The sequence below is a fragment of the Malaclemys terrapin genome, chromosome 6 (assembly GCF_027887155.1).
Source record: "Malaclemys terrapin pileata isolate rMalTer1 chromosome 6, rMalTer1.hap1, whole genome shotgun sequence".
NCBI classification, from domain to species: domain Eukaryota; kingdom Metazoa; phylum Chordata; order Testudines; family Emydidae; genus Malaclemys; species Malaclemys terrapin.
In genome coordinates, this window is record NC_071510.1 from 34,769,504 (window position 1) to 34,778,842 (window position 9,339).

Consider the following 9,339-nt stretch of genomic DNA (forward strand, 5'->3'; position numbering starts at 1 on the left):
GATATTTAAGAGTAGGTTAGATAAATGTCTATCAGGGATGGTCTAGACAGTATTTGGTCCTGCCATGCGGGCAGGGGACTGGACTCGATGACCTCTCGAGGTCCCTTCCAGTCCTATAATCTATGAATCTATGAATCTATGACTCCCACGCCCCATCCAACCACTCCCCACCCCCTGACAGCCCCCCCAAAACTCCTGACCCATCTAAACCCCTCTGCTCCCTGTCCCATTGACTGCTACGATCCCTCTCCCCACTCCTGCCCCCTGACAGCTCCCCCCCTAGAACTCCCAACCCCCCCCCCCTCGCTCCTTGTCCCCTGACTGCTCCCTTCTGGGACTCCTGCTCCTAACTGCCCTCCAGAACCTCACCCCCTACCTAAGCCTCTCTGTTCCTCGTCCCCTAACTGCCCCCTCCTAAGACCCCCCCCAGGACCCTACCCCCTACCTGTACCCTGACTGCCCAAAACCTATCCACACCCCCAGAAAGCCCCCCCTGAACTCCTGACCCCCCTGTCTCTTGACTGCCCCCTCCAAAACCTCCCTGCCCGTTCTCCGACCCCCTGGCCCCCTTGTTTTTGGCCTTTCTTCGCCTAATGTCTCGGTGAATTTGCTCAGGAACTGCCTGAGCCGCTCGTCCCGGCACGCTGGGCAGCAGTGGGGGAGGAGCTCCAGACTGCTGGAGCCGATCTGCGAATGGAGGGAGGGAGTGATTTCTGCTGCAGGCGGGGGGAAGAGGAGGAGCTCTCTCTGGCTGTCGGAGCCCCATGTAAGTGGCACCATCCGGCCGGCTGCACTGTTAGCCGTGCGTGCTCTGCGGGGGGGGAGTCCAGACATTTACAAATTCCCCCCGGACGCTATTTTTAGCTCAAAAACCCGGACATGTCCAGGGGAATCCGGACGAATGGTAACCCTACTCCCCCTGCGCATCAACTGGCTCAGGGGTGGTGTCAACTGAGCCCATCCCCGTCCTGGTCACCTAGCTACTCCTCAGCCCCTGGACCCCACCCAAGGTCCGAGGCCTACAAGGGAGGTACGCCGCCCATTGCCAGACAGTACACAGTCCACCCCCCAGCCTTAGACACCCCACTGCCCCCTTCCAGCAAGGCCCACCTTCACAGCAGACCCAGCACCTAGTGCAGGTAAGGGCAGTACCCACAGCAGAAACATTTGTTTCTTGACTTTTTCCCATTTACATGAGGTTGGAGGTGCCCACCATTCTTGGCCACACCTTGGGGTCCAGGGCATGGTTTTGTAGGTATTGGGATTCCAGTCCTTTTCTCTTCAAAGGTCTCATCATCATATCCTTGGTCTTCCACACTGGTTTTTGGTGTCTTCTATCTCTTATGCTTTCTTTTCTGGTCACTCTCCCATTCTTATCACATGTCCAGCCCACCTCAACCATTTGCTTTCATTGGGAGTCCCAAGTCCATCTTCCTCCTACTTGTATACTACTTGTATCCTCTTTTTCTCCGCCATCTCCCTGAGACCCTCCATTTCCAAACCATAGAGCAGGCTGGGTCAGACACACACAGCATACAGTTTTCCTTTGTTTGTTACTTAATTGCCAGTTCCACAGTACTCCTGCCCCCTTTTTCACTGTTGCCCATGTACATTGGGTTCTTGTTTTCATTTTTTCAAATCTCTGTCTGATGGTACTAAGTGTATTTCCCTTGTACTCAATTTTTTCCCTCCACTTCAGCTTGTCTCCTGAAACTTCAATCAACAGCTCTTCTTCTATCTTCCTATTTGCATAACTTCAGTTTTCTTTGTGTTTACCTTCAAATCATGATCTTCAAATGTACACCCACTCTGATACCATATTTGCCAATTCCTCTTTGCTATTAACCAAAAGGGCCAGATCATCAGCATAGATTAGTTTTCTTTGCCTCTCCACAGGCTTGGTTATCCTACTTAACTCCATAACTAGTATGAAGGTAAGTGGAGTCGGCATGCTCTTGTCTCAATCATGCTACCACATCAAAACTCTGTGAAATTCCATGTACTGTTACCACGCTTAATTCAACACCTCTATCTCCACTTCTTGAAGTCCCCCACCCATTGATCTCAATACTCCAAACACCAGCTTCCACAGAACCACGTCATTTGCTTTCTTCATAATCAATATATGCTCTAAGTTATGCCTTCCATTTATCGTTCTTTCAGACTTCTGTCTTATTGCAAATACTGTCTATAGTATTCCTTCCCTTTCTAAAGCCATGTTGCTCCTCTCTTTTATTTTCTTCCTTGCCCCTCAGTCTTCCCTCTAAGGACTTTAGGAGATGCACTTAACAAGGTGGTGCTCCAATCATTTGCATCACCCTTATCCTTCCAAAGAGGCACAATCAGTCAGGTTCTCCAGTCATCATCTTTGCTTGATCCCGCAAACACACAGTAATCTATGAAACCACTTTACTCCAGTATATTCAACTGCGTTGATCGTATCAACTGTTATTTCATCTTCATCAGCTGTTTTGGCATTCATTTTATTTAGTGCTTCTTCTATCTCCCTCACAGATACCAATACCTCTTGAGGGTTCCTCATAATTGCTGGCAGTTCTTGCACTCACAGCCCTCTCTTCTCATTTAACAGCCTTTGAAAATATTTTTTCCATACCTTTATCACCTCTTTAGGGTTAGTCACCATACAGTTCCCATCCTTCACACAAAGATCTTTTCATATTTTATTTCAGTGTTCCTCTTTTTTTGTCAACCCAAAAACCAATTTCCTGCTATTATCTTCCTCCAGCTTTCTGTACAATTCCTCTTCACCCTTCATTCTATATGTAACAGGATCTACTGGAGTCAATTCAATACGGGTTTATGGACATGACAAGTAATGGCTAAAGTAGATTGAAACAGGAGGGAAAGTGTTTGTTGCACCTGCCAAGGAGAAGGGGCAGCTGTTGAGGAGCTGCTGCTTATTATCCAAGCGAAGGAGAGGTGGAGAGAGCGTTCAGACACCCCATTTCTGTAATGCCTGATAAACTGTACAAGTGTTGCCAAAGTGAAAAAGAAGTAATTTTTTATTCCAGATTGTCGAGGAATCTAAGAAATAAAGGTTACAAGTAAAGTATCTCATGCTTCTGTTTGATATACTTTAATTGCGCAGCTCACACACAACCAGTTTGAGGGGCAGGCACAGCTTAGGAGATATGCATCCACTTCCCCATAGGAAAACCCTTAATACAGATATAGCCCTACCAATACAGGTATTTTTCTTTAAGTCTGTAGCAGGTAATTAGGGAGGAGGGGTTGGGTGAAGGCTCTAGACAGAAACTGCAATGAAGCAGTAACAAAATATTTATTGTACAGTATTAGAAGAAAGTACCTTTCTGGGACTCTGTACCATTATCATATAACGTCATACACACTATGTATACATGTGCATTAATCCCTGTTTAGTGAGAAATGCTGAAAATATGTAGCCTATGCACTAAGGCTAGATTTTGCAATTCACTCATGGATAGAGAAGCCTGCCTCTTGTGAAAACAATTACTTTACATTTATGGCTGAATTAAATAAGATGTGTGCAGTGCTTTTTATAAATTCCATCAAGCTATGATTCAGTATATTGAGCAAGCTTGTAGGATCTGATGAGACAGCTTCGTGTCCCTTGGAAGATAGTGCCATTGATAGAAGAGCTCTGTACTGGAATGTGCGGAGATGAAGAGGGAGGCACGTGTCAGGACCCTAATGGGGCTCTGGGTGATCACTGCTTCCCACCACCCAACACAGATGTAATGAGGTTGAGTAGTGCCCGTATAAGAAAAATTAAAACTACTGCTTATTCCTCAAAAAAGGTTTTAAATGACTTTTGACTATAAAGGCAACACAGACAAAATAAGAAAAGCAAGATTAAAGACCAGCACTGAATAAGGATTAATATAAATGGCAAGGTACTGAAGACAAGCACAAGTGCATGTAAAATTATTATTCATTAGCTATTTACTACTATCTTAACACTATAGTATCAATACAACTTGAGATCAATTCTGCCCCAGCAACCAGACTTCTTTACTCCATAACCTTACCCTGCATTCGCCGAGAATACATTACCCTTCAGTTGGCCGTTTTCTGCACTGGCCAGGTACAGATGGTCATGAAGTGCACATCCCATAGGGTTCAGGGGGTGTGGGTCAGGTTTCCTTTATAACCAAAATGCACACACAGTCCCGTTCCTTCGTACCTTTTATCTGATCTGTCCTCCATGTCTTAAAACAGACGGACCAATTAGGGTTAGCCAAATTTTTATTGTGGTTAGCGCTGTCGCCTTGGCTGTATAATTTATGCTTACTTCTCTCCTTGTGTCACTTTGACCATATAATTTATACTTACTTATTTTCTTGTAGCCAATTGTTGTAGTTGTGAGTTAGACAAGCTGTGCCCGGGGCCACAACTTATCTCCTTTTATAGGAGTTAGAATGTGTTATCTGGTTGCAGTGCGTTTTGACCACAAGTTTTAGCTTACTTCTTGCCCTCTTCACCTTTGCAAAGTGCAAGTTTGAGGCCTAACACTGACAATACCTTTGTTCATTTTAAGCTTGGCAATACTTTTGCTCAGAGATTAATCACAGAATGGAAAACAGTGTTCAAGTCAACGGCAGATACATGGCATACTTTACTATTTCAATGGGAATTTAACAAGGCTGTGTCCTGTCATCATGGCTGTTCAGCATTCATAGGTTGCTGGATAAGCTTCAGGAGGCAACTGTTAGTAGCATGGAGCTGAATGCCATTTTGCTTTGCAACCTGAATATATCAGTGACTTTGTCTTGTTGGTTCAGTTTGGTGAACTGCTGGAGCTGATGGGCAGGCAGGTAAGAAGCAGTGAGCACTGGACTATATTAATCTACATCCCTGGCCATTACCATCAAGCAGTCTCCAGTTTCAGATTACAACCAGCTCATTGTCATATACTTGAGAAACATCATAGCACTGATGTTCAAAAGATGTGGGTGCTTGTATAGCAGCAACCACTGATATGTTCTGTGCCCTTCAGCAGTCACTGTGAAGACACTTTAACCTCAAGCTTATGAAACTGTGGAGTTAGTTATGCTAACTCTGTTGTATGGTAGTGAAACATGGGAAGGCTGAAGAGTGGCAGATTGACTTTTCAGTTCTTGTCATCTTTGTCAGCTGCTCCATAGTGAGTAACAGGACAGGATCAGCAATGTGCATATTCAAGCCGAACCCAGCAATCACCTCCATCGGTACTGTTTCAGTTTTGGCAGCTTTCTTGGTATTGCTGTATTAGGATGGAAGACTAACAAATTACATAGCATGTTTACTAAGAAATGCCACTACCTCGCTGGCCACTACATCGTCCCCAGAAGCTTTAGTGACATAAGATCACCAATGATGGACATAGACTGAACATCAGTGGTTCTCAAACTGTGGGTCAGGACCCCAAAGTGGATCGTGACCCCATTTTAATGGGGTCACCAGGGCCAGTATTAGACTTGCTGGGACTCGGGGCAAAAGCTGAAGGCCGAGCTCCACCCCACGTGGGGTTCGGCTGCCACCTCCTCTCCCCCCACCCTGGGAAGTGAGGCTCAAGCTGCGGCCCCTTCTGCCCCCAACCGGGGTTTGGGCTCTGCCCCACCCCCACCCCTGGGATCTTGTAGTAACTTTGTTGTCAGAAGAGGATAACGGTGCAATGATGTTTGAGAACCCCTGAGCTAGACCATTTTAAGCACCTAGCTAGAGATTTTGATTCAAGTGGTGCCTGATGTAAGCTGGCCTCATCCCTTTGGTATTTGTCTTAATGATGATGTAATATGGGTAAGTGCAATTGCTTATTTTATAAGTTATGTTTGTTGCCTTGCCTAGGGACTGGAGGATCAAACTCTAATGCCAGATATCGTCTAAAGGTAAATGAGCTAAAGCCCCTAGAACATTTGTAGAATACTTTGTTTCCACACAGATTTAATAATACTGGACATCAAAATCTTCATCTATCATCAGAAGATGATCTATGAATACAAGTGCAATCTCAGTGCCCGACCAGTTAGTACCCTGACTAAGAAGCATCCAAGAGACTGGAGGTCACCTTATACTCTGCATATTGCTTCGCCACCACCTTTTCAATAATTTTAACCAGAAAAGGCAGATGAGATACAAATAGTTGGTCAGACTGCCAACATAGAATATCAGAGTTGGAAGGGACCTCAAGAGGTCATCTAGTCCAACCCCCTGCTCAAAGCAGGACTAATTCCCAGCTAAATCATCCCAGCCAGGGCTTTGTCAAACCGGGCCTTAAAAACCTCCAAGGAAGGAGACTCCACCACCTCCCTAGGTAACGCATTCCAGTGTTTCACCACCCTCCTAATGAAATAGTTTTTCCTGATATCCAACCTGGACCTCCCCCACTGCAACTTGAGACCATTGCTCCTTGTTCTGTCATCTGCCACCACTGAGAACAGCCGAGCTCCATCCTCTTTGGAACCCCCCTTCAGGTAGTTGAAGGCTGCTATCAAATCTCCCCTCATTCTTCTCTTCTGGAGACTAAACAATCCCAGTTCCCTCAGCCTCTCCTCATAAGTCATGTGCTCCAGACCCCTAATCATTTTTGTTGCCCTCCGCTGGACTCTTTCCAATTTTTCCACATCCTTCTTGTAGTGTGGGGACCAAAACTGGACACAGTATTCCAGATGAGGCGTCACCAATGTCGAATAAAGGGGAACGATCACGTTCCTCGATCTGCTGGCAATGCCCCTACTTATACAGCCCAAAATGCCGTTAGCCTTCTTGGCAACAAGAGCACACTGTTGACTCATATCCAGCTTCTCGTCCACTGTGACCCCTAGGTCCTTTTCTGCAGAACTGCTACCTAGCCATTCGGTCCCTAGTCTGTAGCAGTGCATGGGATTCTTCCGTCCTAAGTGCAGGACTCTGCACTTGTCCTTGTTGAACCTCATCAGGTTTTTTTCGGCCCAATCCTCTAATTTGTCTAGGTCCCTCTGTATCCGATCCCTACCCTCTAGTATATCTACCACGCCTCCTAGTTTAGTATCATCTGCAAACTTGCTGAGAGTGCAGTCCACACCATCCTCCAGATCATTAATAAAGATATTAAACAAAACTGGCCCCAAGACCGACCCTTGGGGCACTCCGCTTGAAACCGGCTGCCAACTAGACATGGAGCCATTGATCACTACCCGTTGAGCCCGACGATCTAGCCAGCTTTCTATCCACCTTACAGTCCATTCATCCAGCCCATACTTCTTTAACTTGGTGGCAAGAATACTGTGGGAGACCGTATCAAAAGCTTTGCTAAAGTCAAGGAATAACACATCCACTGCTTTCCCCTCATCCACAGAGCCAGTTATCTCATCATAGAAGGCAATTAGGTTAGTCGGGCACGACTTCCCCTTCGTGAATCCATGCTGACTGTTCCTGATCACTTTCCTCTCCTCTAAATGTTTCATAATTGATTCCTTGAGGACCTGCTCCATGATTTTTCCAGGGACTGAGGTGAGGCTGACTGGCCTGTAGTTCCCCGGATCCTCCTCCTTCCCTTTTTCAGGTGCTGGTTTGTAGAGTAGAGGCTGTATGGATATTTCCTTCAGAGAAGCTATTAATCAGGTAGTTCTTCCTTTAAAGCCTTCACTATTCATGGGGTCTGAGCACAAGTCATAGAACAAAATGCCCCCAACACTTGTCATACTTTGGGGTGCCACTGGCTGAAACACAAGCAAAGAAGACACAGTATTTGTCTTCTCCAGAGCACAGGATGAGATTATATGTAATCTTACTGGGGCGAAATGTGACAGATGTGAGGCCTGAGAGTTTAAATAAGACTACATTGAAAGTTTCAGACAAGTATGGACTTTTGGCATAATAAGTATTAAGTGGAATTCCTGAGGAGTCCCTAGGGGAGTGGAAAATACAAATTCCTCAACTCCAGTTATGCAAAAATCCAGCCTTTTGAAGATATGCCTGAGGAGAGACTTATTGATTGCTGATTACCTATTGTAGAAGGAAAACATCCAAGGCTTGAGCTGTATAAAGAAACAGCCAATCTGTCCAGTGGGAGAGAGGGGGTTCTTCAGGATCTAAGAGGGATGAACTGGTGGCCATAGGGAAAAATTAGTTGTAAATTTTGAAGGACTAAATCCAACAATAGCTCTAGGTTGAAATTGGGGGAGACCTCTAGTAAGCTTTCTAGTATGCATTTGGATTCTTCTGTTTTTTTAATATGTTTTCTCTTTAATGCTTAGAAGAAACTCTGGCGTAACTAATAAATGTGGCTGATACACTGGTCATAGTCTTCTGAGAAAAAGCAATGCACAGCCACTGAACTTTTTAGGCAGTCTGGCTTTCTGGGGATATCATAATGTAATTCCAGGTTGCTGTATAGCCTTAAAACCAGTGGTCAGGAGGGAGTGAGATGCAGGTCTCTGCTCAAGAGAGGTGATGGCTGGGAGCCAAAAGTCTTTTAGTGAGTGCCCTCGATGGACCACGGAAAGGGAATGCAGTTGCAGTTACCCTGAAACTGTGACAACTATAACTAGTTTTATACTTACATCTACCAATCAAAGGCATGGGATGATGCAGGCCTTTTCAAATATCTGTATCCCTCATGTGACTGCTGAAGAATTGTTATGCATTTCTTATTTTCTTGAACTTGTATTTAAACATTGGCTTAACACTTGATAAGATGTTTGAGAAGAAACATCTCAGACAACCATACATGAAAAATAGAAAGTGTAAGATTGATTTGAGATTCGATAGGAGATAAAGTCTTAGTGAATACAACTGCTATATCTTGGATGATTTCCAGCCAGGCATTTTGCTGTCAAATTCCTGTCAACTGTAGTGAACTGGGATTTGCAGATGAATTATGAATCTCAGCAACATTGCCATTGACATGTAAATGAAAAGGAAAGCTGCTATTTGGTTTTATACTTGGTGCTTTATACACTAGTTCTGTTATCTAACGAGAATAAGATTGAAGGGTCAGGCTGAGGACAGCCCTTAGAGCAGAATCAAGGATGATCAGAATGTAAATATAGCCCTCATTATCTTACAATATGGCAAAAATTTTCTCTAAATTATTCACCAGTGACAATCTATAGCTACCTACACATCCTAATCTAGCCAAACATTCTGTAATGCAGCTGTAACTAGAGAGGGATTGCCTTTTCAGTAAATACAGTATGTTGGACTGTAGCTTTAAGGGTGACATTCACCCTATTAGTAAGCGTGTAATGGGCTTCACTGGAGGGGCCAGCAGGTCTAATGGGCAGGACATGGCTCAACAGTTCCCAGAATTTTGGAATAGCCTTGCTGGGCAAATCCAAGTTAGAGTGCATCCATCCCCCAGGTTCTCCTGATCAG